This window comes from Agelaius tricolor, unplaced genomic scaffold (assembly GCF_023055355.1).
Source record: "Agelaius tricolor isolate 1412-34295 unplaced genomic scaffold, bAgeTri1.0.p SCAF_40, whole genome shotgun sequence".
NCBI classification, from domain to species: domain Eukaryota; kingdom Metazoa; phylum Chordata; class Aves; order Passeriformes; family Icteridae; genus Agelaius; species Agelaius tricolor.
Genome location: NW_027269300.1, coordinates 2,324,946 through 2,336,355, shown reverse-complemented (window position 1 = coordinate 2,336,355; position 11,410 = coordinate 2,324,946).

Below are 11,410 nucleotides of genomic sequence, written 5' to 3'. Positions count from 1 at the left end.
GGTTAGCATTGTAGTAGCTATTGTAGTTTTGCTGTTAGTATTAGTCTTGCCTTGGTTTTGTATATGCTTACAGAATATGGTGCGAAAGATGATAACTACTGCATTTAATCAAACCATGCTTGTTCAACAGAAAAACAGGGGAGATGTAAAGAGCTTTTTGGAGAATTGGTTAGCTGAGAAAGGACATTCCGATGTGATACCGATGGATAAGGGTAAGAGAAACAAGCTGGGAACTGAGCAACCGGTGCCTAGTTACTGACGAAGGTCACAGTGACCTTCTCTAAAACGGGAAGACGGGGGAGAAAATTGCTTGCCAGAAAATGTAGTTATCCCAAGGTAGAGAAGATAGAAGAATGTACACATAGAAGCAAAATAATTGTTAAGAGATAGAAGTAGGTGTGTTTGATCATAGTGTGCTTTAACCAATAATGAGCTCAGATTTTGCAATATGCATAAGCTTCATTAACACTAATATAAAAATGTGTAAGCTTTCAATAAACTTCGAGATTTGCTATTCATCGCATATGGTGTGTCGCATCTCTCCCGCCATTACGACATGGAAGGAGCTAGAGAGCGGACCTCTGAGTTTTTTAGATGATGCCATTGCTTTTTCTTCTCTTCTACATAGCCAGGAAGGGTGACTTTGGCTCACATCTCCACTGCATGGCTCACAAGGCCGCAAGACTTGTAGTTCCAAGAGCTTTGAAGGATTTCTTGGCCAAGAAGACACTGCCAACAAGGATATTTCTGTTTTGGAGCCAATGTTTCAATATTTCCTCTTCTGGACTCAGGCTACAGTGGAAGCTTCCTTAGCCAATCATGTTAGGACACACAAACCTACAGCACTGCATCCTAAGCTTCTTGTTTACCATTGGAACTCCTTGGATTTTTTCTAGATCTTCAGCCCTAAAACTCTCAACTTTCCTCCACTTCAACTTTCCTCCCCGTGTCTCTGCTCTAATCAACTAGAAATCCGCATGCTGGCTTCTAGCACCTAAGTTTGGAAGCCCTTTCCAAGGTGTCCGATCAAATGCTGTGTTTGATTCTCAGCTTTGCTGACAAGACCAAAGGTCTGAGATTTCCCTGCGTTTGGCTTTCCCACAACACCGATGCTGTTAGTTGCACAGTGCCCAGGATCCCTCTTGCAAGTCAACTGTGGCAGGAAGAAGGCGGCTGCCAGGGGGCTGCTTGTGGCCTCTGACAGCCCCATTGCTCAGGGCTTGCCAGCGCCCCAGCCCCTCAGGCCCTGGCCCAGCCCGGCCAAGCTGCCCGGCAGCAGCGCCGCAGCCCCACAGCAGCTCCAGAGGAGCCCCATCCAGAGGCACCCGGGAGCCCTCAGCAATCCAGCCAGCAGCACACGGGCAGGACGACACAGAGGGCGCTTCCTGCCTGGCACAGGACTTGTGGCCATCTCCAGGCACCGCTCTCACAGGGATCCCCGCAGCTCCGGGCCCTGCCCAGCTGCTCTGTCACCAGCACAAAAGCTTCCACAGAACCACCAAAGGCCAAGGGGCTTCTGGCCATTTTCCCTGCAACACTGCACGCCTGGGCAGCTGGCCGAGCCCAGGCACCCTTGTCCCCCTCTTCCCCTAAGCCCTGCAGAGCCTGGGTAGCAAAAGAAAGCTCCTGGGAGTCTGTGTATTATAACAAACTCTAGTTTCATATACTAAAGAAAAAACAAAAGGAAGAAAAGAACAATGTGAAAGAAATGGAAAATTCCGCCTGCCTCAGGTGGTCCCAGCAGACAGAGCCTCTGGCATCAGCTCTCTGCAGAGCTGCAGCAGCGCAGCCAGCCGAGCCCTGAGAGACGAGGCCGAGTCCTCCATGCCCTGCGGAGCTGATCTTGCAGCCTCTGGAAGAGGGAATATGGCTCACTCTGCAGTGCCTGGAGGACATGCAATGTTGCAAGTGCCACGTCTGACAGGGCACTGCTGGTGTCCTCTGTCAGGTGTTGAAGGGCTGAAAGAGAGAGGGACAGAGCCATGGTCAGATGCCCCATCTGCGGGGAGCCGAGGAGAGCGCCCTGGCAGGGCCATGGCAGCCGGCTCCAGCCATGGCCAGGAGGGAGCAGGCACCAAGGGGACCAGCCCAAAGCTGCTGGCCACAAATGCCCCGAGTGGCCCTGAAATCTCTGTGTGCTCTGCCCACGCCGGCCCTGGTGCGCACAGGGAGCAGAGCCCTCGGCAGCCGGGGCAGGGCTTGCAGCTCCCCCGGCAGCCCCCGCTGGCCTCACTCACCGTTGCAGATCAGCCGGAGCTCTTCCTTCTTCCCCCTCAGGTGCCGCACGGCCATCCCTGTGAACACAGAGCCTGTGACAGCGCCAGCGGCACAACTCCCTGCCAGCGGCGCTGCCGGCGCCGTGGCCACACGGGCTGCTGGCCCGGCAGGGCTCAGCCCGGCCCTTGGCGCACGCTGCCGCCCCAGGGCACAGCTGCCAGAGGGCGGCAGCAGCAATGCCCAGGCCAGGCGGGGCTCCACGGCGCCGGGCCCGGCTGGCGCTGCCGGGGCAGCAGGCGGGGCTGGGGCCGAGCTGCGGCGGGCCGGGCCAGGAAGGGAGCCTGGGCTCGTGGCTCACCCGTGAACCTGATGGCCGCCAGTCGCAGGGACTCCTGTGGGCTCTGCAGGTAGGGCAGGGCCCGGCGCAGGTGCTCGGCCACTCTGCTGCTGTCCTCTGTAAGCTGGAGAGAGTGGCAGGAGGGAAGGCATGGCGCGGGCTCAGCCCCTGGCCCGGGCGCTGCCTGCACCGCCCTCAGGGGCCTTCTCTGGGCTGAGCCTGGGGCTTCCAGGCCCTCCTTACCAGGCACTCGCTGAACTTCAACAGATTCTGGCTCTTCACCAGTCTTTCAAGATCCTTCCTCTTCAGGAACTTGGCCACACAAAGCAGCGTTTTCCCAGAAGCCTGGAGAGCAGCAGAGACGCGGAGTTGGCCCCAGAGCCCAGGGCGCAGGACCCGGGTCCCTGTGCCAAGGCCTGCAGGAGGCTGCAGCCTGGCAGGCGCCAGGCCAGGAGGCAGCCGAGCCCCCTGCCAGGGGGACAGCAGCAGCCCACGAGTCCTCACCTGTGCCACAAGCCGATTGCCATCATGGCAGTGGAAGAAGAGGGGCAGCAGGCTCTGGCGCAGGGGTGTCTTCAGGGCCTTTTTTTCCCTTTCCTGTGGAAGAGTCACCAACGTTCGGAAGAGCAGGATGGAGATCAGCTGAACCTGCCAAATGTTCTGTATGGAAGGAAGAAAAAAAGACCTCAGCATTGCGGCTGCACCGGGCTCAGCTTGGCGCAGGCCTGCAAATGCACAGGACACAGTGTGCGGGCAGCAGCCAGTGGCCGTGGCTGGGGGCAGTGAGCCTTACGTGGTCAAAGAGCGGCAGGAGCGCCTCAAGCAGCTGCAGTGTGATGGGGCCGGGCATCAGCGTGTCGTTGTCCAAGATGATAAAGCTGAGTAGCATGACTGTCATGAAAACTATCTCTCCATCTGCATCCCACAGGAACTGCACAAGACTTTCAGTCAGGCTCCACATTTTTTTGGTCTGTGCGGAACACAAGTTTGTGAAATGCCATCCTGCTGCCGCAGGGCCCAGAGGCCAAAGGCCTGTCCCCAAGCACTGGGGCAGCTGAACTGGGAGGCGGGAGAGCTGGGAGCAGCTGCCCCAGCGCCCAAAGCCCTGCCAAGCCCAAGTGACTGCATTCCCCAGCTCAGCTTCAGCCGCTGCCCCTTTCTCACCATGAAGGGCTCCTCAATGAGCTCGAGAAGGGCCCTGAGCGCCAGGCGACGCCTCTCTCTGCACTCACTCTGCAGCTGCCTTGACAAGATTTGCAGGACTCTGTTAGCACCACGTTGACTCAAGTCCAGGAACTGGAGGACCTGAAAGGCACAGGGCAGTGACAGGGGAGCCGGCCGGCAGCAGCCTGGAGCCGCACAGGCCTGGGCCCGGGCAGCAGCACAGGGCGCGGGCACCGTCCCAGGCAGCTGCAGCTCCCAGGGGGCAGAGAGCTGGCAGGCAGCTGAGCCAGGCAGCGCTGGCCATCAGGCTCACCTCCACAAGGAAGGCCAGGCCGGGCAGCTCCCAGCGTGGCTCCTGTGTGCTGAGCAGCCGCAGCAGGTAGCGAGCGATGCGGGAGCACAAGGGGATGGAGACACAGCACATCTCCCTGGCAGGAGAAAAAGGAGCCAAGCCTGTGGGCCAGGGGGACAAAGCTCTGCCAGGACTGACACCCAGAGCTCTGCTCTTTCCCCAGCATCCTGCAAGGGGCCCTGGGCTATTTGGGAGGCAGCTCCTGCTGGGCACCCTCCTCTGCCAGCCTTTTCCAGTCTGCTTGGCCATCCCTCAATGACAAGGCCCTCTGACCCACAACCACAGGGACTGTGTGGAGCTCCCTGGGCCCGGAGCCCAAATGTCAGAGGCTGTGGGGAGAAGGGGCTCTCACCTGGCCAGCAGAGCCACGGCATAGTGGTGGGTGTCAGCACACAGCAGCGTGTCCCAGCCACAGTTGCCTTCCATTGCCACCACCACATCCTCGTGCTGCATGCAGCAGAGCAGGGACTTCAGGGTCCGCACTGCAAACCTGCGTGCACAGCAAAGCCCAGGTGATGCTGGGAGCACTGGCTCCTGCCCAGGGACATGGCAGGGACAGGAGGAGTGGGATGGAGCACCTGTTGGGGCTGGTGGCAAGGCCATATTCCTCCTGGCATCCCTTCCAGAAGGTATGGACCTCCTCTGGCATATCCAGAGTGCTGAAGAACACTTGGGAGAGCAGATGCACAAAGAGGCGGGGGAAATAGACCGTCACCATATGTGGGACACAGGGCACCTGGAGGATCTTCCACATCACCACGGTTGCCTGCAAAGGACAAAGCCCCCCGAGACAGCGCTCAGTGCCCAGGTGTCCGTGTGGCAGGGCCCGAGCTTGGCAGGGAGAGGCCCGGAGAGACCTTGGCAGGGGGAGCACGGGGCCTGCTGGGCCTGGAGCTGCCCCTGGGTCAGGTTTCAGCCCAGCGCCTGTGGCAGGGAGATGCAGTGGGGGAAGGAGGATGGAGAGCTGCTGGAGAGGCGGCCTTGGGGCCAGCAAAGGCCAGTTAGAGAAACTCACAGCCAGGACAAAGACACCTGTTTTGTCCCCGTCGGAGGTGCACGTGCTGTGCTTGGGCCAGCTGCCCAGCACGTGCAGGAGGATCAGCAGCGCCGGCTCTGCAGTCCTGGGCGAGCACATGATGCTCTTCCACATGGTGAAAGCAGCTCTGTGGGGTTAGAGCTCTGTCTCAGGGGGGTCTCAGACACAGCACGGGGGCCTGGGCAGCAGTGGGGACCTGAGCTGGCTGCCAGCTCTGCCTCTGCCCACTGCCACTGGCCAGCAGCAGCCAGGCAGCCCAGGCCTGTGGGGACAGGCCCCTGAGGGGCAACGAGGGAGCATGGCAGCAGGCTCGAGGGCTGACGTGCAGGGGCTTGCAAAGGGAGCAGCCAGAGGGCCCTGGAACTCTCTGTTGCTCGGACACCTGGGCCAGGCTGTACAGGCTGATGGGCTGGGGAGCCCTGAGCCCTCTGGGCAGGTGAGCCCCATACCTGTCACAGGACGGGGCCACACGCAGGAGCGTCACGACTACGTCAGCGGGCTGTGCTTCCGTCAGATCCCGCAGGCTCCTGTTCAGCCTGTGCTCAGCAAACTGATTGGCCAGGAGCCACTGGTGGATGTACCTGACCAGGGCGGGCACCTGGACAAGGCACGGGGACACTTGGAAAGCTGCCAGAGGGAGGAATGTGCCCAGCTTCTCCAGACAAATGCTTCCCTTGCCACCACGCTGCCATGGCCTCCAAGAGTTCCAGTGACCAGCAGGCATGGCCTGGGAGAGCAAGCAATTCCTGGGAGGATCAAAGCCTGGCCACAGGCTGCTTACTTGCTTTGGGTTGGAAAAGCCCTCCTCTACCAGCATATCCAGCAGAGCAGCACTGGTCTTGGTTTTGAAGATGTGCGAATAGGCTCTGAGCCCAGTGCCCATGGGGCTGGTCTCTTCTGCCCGGATTTTCTTGATGAATTTGCAAACCACCTGTAGGAGAAGGGCAAGAAGCCAGGGATGTTACAGGGAACGCTGCAAGCGCAGTGCCAGCAGGCCCAGCCCAGGTGGGGATGGCTGCAGGTACCTGCGCTGTTCTGCGGAAGAGGCCACGGGCGGGCTCCTGCTCTTGTGTGCGCTCCAGGGCTGCACCTGGCAAAGAGCGAGCGCAGCCAGAGCTGAGGGGCTGCGGGAGAGGCCGGAGAACACGGCCCAGCCCTGCGCTCCCCAGGCAGGGAGAGCCCCGGGATGCCCCAGTGGATGGAGCACAGCCCCTGCGGGGTGTCTGCCCAGCCCCTCTTCCGTCCTGTCCATGGGCATGGCCCAGGGGATGGGATGCGATGGGATGGGATGGGATGGGATGGGATGGGATGGGATGGGATGGGATGGGATGCAAAGGTGCCAAGCTGGCTGCAGGCATAAACCCTCTGGCCCAGCTCTGGCACTCACCCTCCTGCGGCAGCTCAAACGGCACCACCTCTTTGGTTTCCTGTGCTGGGGCAGCTGCAGGGCCTTCTTCCTCCTCTTCCCCCCAGGCCACCTTGGTCGCTCTCAGGGATCTCTGCTCCATGTTAGTGACTGGATTTGTGGCTACTTGCAGGAGAGATGCCTGGGAAAAGCTCCGAGTCAGCAAGTCCTGCAGTTGTGCCTGCAAGGCACCTTCAAGACAGAAGCCTGGGGAAGGCTACAGGACAGCAAGTCCTGCACTCTGGTCTCCAGGGCTCCTGCCACAAGGACAGGAGATTCCTTTCAAGGATTGTGGTGGGGCCTCGAGGGCACTGGTGGCAGGGATGGGAGATGCCTCTGGGGCACCAAGTGCCACCCTCTGCCCTCGAGAGCCCCTGCAGAAGAGAAGCCTCGGCAAGGCCACGGGTCACCAAGTCCCGTGGCCTGGCCTCGAGCTCAGCTGCAGGAATAACGCCTGGGAAAGGCTGCAGGTCAGACAGGAACGAGTGCGCTGTGCGGGGGCTCCTGACGGCACCGCTCTGTCCCGTTCTGCCCCGTGGCCTGTTCCCAGCAGCCGGGCAAGCTTCTATTTCCCACCTGTCACAAAGGGGCCTTGGTCACCGGGTTCCGTTCCATGGCACGGTGACCGTGCTGCAGCGTTGCCACCCAGGGCCCTTGCACACACTGCCTTCTGCCCTGGGGCCGCCCCCAGCCCAGCCAAAGTGGCCCAGCTTGGAAGGAATCCCTGGCCCCAGGTGTCTAAGACAGCCCGCACAGGATCTTTAGCAAGGGCTCAGAGCATCAGCAAACTCTGCCCTGCTCTGCGGGCTCAGGGCAGCAGAGGAGCCCCAGGGCTGCTGATGCAGCCATGCTGGGAAGGGCACAGGACCTTCCACAGAAGCTGGCATGGCCTCCTTGGGACACGTCCCAGCTGGTGGCCATCCTAAACCCACGGGTGTGACATGGACAGGGAACGTGTGGGCCAGGGCACGAATGCTGCTCTGACCCCTGGGGCCCGGGCAGCGCTGACATCAGCAGCTGTGGCAGAGTCCCTGCCCAAGCAGAGCTGCCACCCCCTGAGCCCTGGCAGCGCTGGTGCCCATCTCCTGCCCCAGAGACCTGTGCCCCCGGGGGGCTTCTGTGCCACAGGGAGCCAAAGCCCACGTGCATTGGGGGCTGTGCTCCTTCCTGCAGGGGCTGTTGGCAGCAGCACCTGGAGCAACTGCTGGCAACACTTGGTCTCTTACTCCATGCTGAGATTATTTTCTCATTGAAGTCATTTCCTTCAGCACAAAAACACCTTAGTGGCGAAGGCACAGAAGAACCTGGCATTTAAGAATCCTCAGTTCAGGAAAGTTTTACTTCCCATTGCTCAAATCAAGTAGTTCCAAAAAGTTGCAAACTTCCCAAATTCATTGGGATGGCCTGAGAAGTTGAAGACTTGGAATTTTGCTTCCCATCTCAAAGTAGCAACCCATTTGTGTTAACATCATCCACTGAGAGTCACTTTACAGAACATAACACTACACAGAGGCAAACAAAAGGCCATTCTTTGGTTTGCAAACAGTTTCCTATGAAGGGATGATAATATCCTAGGTCTCTTAAGGAATAAAAGCTGTAAAGAAATAAAGTCCACTCAGTGTTACAAAAGTAGCCCAAGCAAATGAATAGATGGCAAAAGGGCTAATCCTCCCCCTGGTACAGATATCTAAGTGGCCAGTAAAGTACAGCTCTCCCCTCTTGTTCCCTGCAGGAGAATCAGGACCATGAAGAGTAAAAGTCACAGATATTCTTTCTGCCCTCTGTAACCAAAGCTGTGCCAAAGCACAGATGCTGCCTTCAAACTGACTCAAATTCCAGCCCAGACCTCTCACCTTCCAGACAACGCCTTCACCAACACCCCAGCAACACCAACCCCCAAACTCCCACACAGAAGCCCTCAACACCCCACCAGGACCCCCAGCTGTCCCTGTCCCTCCGCAGAGCTTTCCCAGCCTCCAGCAGACACCCTGGCTCCCTGCACGTGCCGTGGGCTGGCACTCAGGAGGATCTGCTCCATGGCCTTCCCCAGTGGCAGCTCAGGCTGCCAGGCCTGTGGTTCCTGGATCACCCTTCCCACCGAGCCTTCCTGGGCACGGCTGTTCCATGGGCACCTCTGCGCTCAGCTCGGACTGCTCCACTCAGCCAGGGCTGCTGGGAAAGGATCCAGAGCAGCCTGGCCAGCTCTTTCTCCAGCTCCCTCTTTACTCTCCGGGGAGGCAGAACATCCCACAGCAAAGCAACTGGTGCCACAAGGAGCAGGGGGCCTCAGGCACCTTTGGCAATGGAACAAGGCCTTGGTTTGACATAAGTAAGCACAAGCAATTCACATTAGTAAACAAGTGCTTAGCACAGACAGACATAAGTCCTTAGCACCAGTTAGCATAAGAAAAACCTGGCAGGCCTAACTTGACAAGAGAGTGACTTGACAAAAGCTTTAGACATAGTCTGCCAGAGAACTAAGGGCAAGTATGGAATCAGCCCAGTGCAGGGAAGCCATGAGGAAGACTTTGTGCTGCTTTAGGGCACCGAGAGCGCTCCTGGCCAGTGCCTGGACATCAACTTCAAGTCTAGGAATCTGACACAATGTATTTCTAACCCCTTGCCTATCGAATCATCTCAGCAGTTTAAAAATGGATGGTATTTTTGACACAATTCCTACATCAACCCACTGGAATTTATACGCGGTGGAGAAACATTTTAGTGGGGTGCAGACACCTGTCCTCCTGCCAAGTCAATAAAAGGGCTTTTGGCAGACAATGCATTTGTCTGCCGATTTCTTTGAATGAGGGAGAGCCCTCAGGATTGCTATATCCCGAGGGAACACCGTTACCCTTGACCTGTAGGCACCTGCACAAGCTTAAAATCAGCTGCCTCTGCTTCCAGGACCTCTCTTGGCCAGCATCCTGACGTGGATGCAGGGCTGCTGCGAGGCACTGCTGGGACCCAGCAGGACAGGACCGGCTGTCTCGTGTCCACGTAGCACCCCTGACACAGCCAGGGCCATCCCAAAACCAGACAAACGCTCACGTGTCAGCAGAGGGGAGCAAGGAGCACTGGGCTCCTCTCAGGTATCTCAGCTGGGCTCGCTCCACAACACGCCCCCATTTGGAGGCCTGCTGATGCCCAGCTGCCAGAAATGCCCACCTTGCTCTCTCCAAGCTGCACAGGGAGACCCAATGAGCAGGATGCCTGGGGAGGCAAACCTTCCAAGCCTTTTCTGAGGCCAGGGACACACCAAGATCAGCCAAGGCTCTCCACGCTGCCTGGCCCACACAGCCCAGCTCTGTGCTGGCCCTGGGCCACAGCAGCTTCCACCAGGCAGGAGGCAAATGCACATTGCCAAGAGTTGAAACACAGCAGACAGGGAAGATGAGAAAAGTGTGTGTGTAAAGGCCTTTTAATTCACAGCTCTCAAAGAGAGCTTTGGGGCTCGTGGCTGGACAGAGATGCTCCTGCTCACACCTCTGTCCAAAGGGAGGGAACACACCCTGCTGCAGGTGCTTGGGTTGGTCTCTGCAGGTCCAGGCAGATGCCAAACCTGCTCTTCACAGCCTTCTCCCTTGCCCTGCCCCTCTGCCAAGTGCAATGGGCCTCAAGGACTGAAAGGAGCACAGAGAGCCAAAGGGGGACACTTGCACCTACCTCACTGGGAGCTCTCTGGGAAGCACTTTCCTTGAGAAGCAAGCCCCTTTCCTCCAAAGGCATTTCCCCAAATGTGTAGCTTTCCTGGGGAACACCAACACACTCTAGAAAAGCTGGCAAGGCTGAATGACTCCAGGTCCTTTCAGGACAGGCACTCCAGCTCTAGCTCTAGCTCGTATTCCCCCAAGTGTGTGTCCAGGGGGAGGTTCAGATGTGCAGCCCCAGGCCCTCTACAAACACAAGCTGCCCGCTGCCTCTTCACCTGCCTCAGCTCCTGCCTGCGCTCTCAGCAGCAAAACCAGGCTGTTCCCAGCCAGAGCCCAGAGCCCTGTCCCTGCAGGAGGCTCTTGCCAGCACCTTCCAGGACTCTCTGCTGTGCACACAGCGCTTTTCATGCCCGCTTCCAACAGGCTTTGGAACGCAGAGCACAACCTGGCTGGCTCTGCCACCAGCACACCCCAAACACAGGCGGAGGAAGGAGCAGCAGGGGCTGTTTTGTGGCCATACCCAAGAGAAACTGGAAGGGTGCCCTCCCTCTGGTCTCACTTGGTTGGCTTTCTGACTGGGTCTGAGCCTAGGGCTGCCATTCCTCAGTTGTGGGGACAAGAACCACACCCGGGATCCCGGCACTGCCTGACAGCGCTCCGGGCACTGGCACGGTCGCACGTCCGAGTCCCGGGCACCGTGCTGCTGCTTCATTTGCCCTTAGGCACACCCAAAGCTCTCTGTTAAGCCCAGATGGTCCCTGGTTCTGCCCTCTTCCTGATCCAGGGCAGGGATGGAGCACTGCCGTGGTTTCAGGAAGCTGTTCCTGAAACCTTCTAGCATTCCAAGTTCCTTTGCCCTCCATGCATGCTTGCCATGGAATCCCTCACAGCTGGGTTCAGAGCATCCTCGGGTTGGCTCTTCCAATGTCCAGGGCCTCCAGGGTGCTCAGCAACATCTCTAACTCCACAGTGTTGTGGAACTGGACCTTCAGCACAGGGACCTTTCCAGCCTCATCTGCCCTCGTTCCTCTGTGTCTGTGCACAAAACACGGCGTGGAGGAGAACGGCAGGAGGGGCCTGAGTGTCCCAGGGCCCTGGATCTGCATCGCTCCAGCTCCACAGAGATGCAGGTGAAGTGAAGAAGCCAAACTGTTTATTAATGCAAGGCGAAGCAAAGGGATGAGCTGGAAGGGAGAAAGGGGATGGGCAGGTGTGGAAGGGCTCTGCAGCCACGGGATGGAGGTTCTCT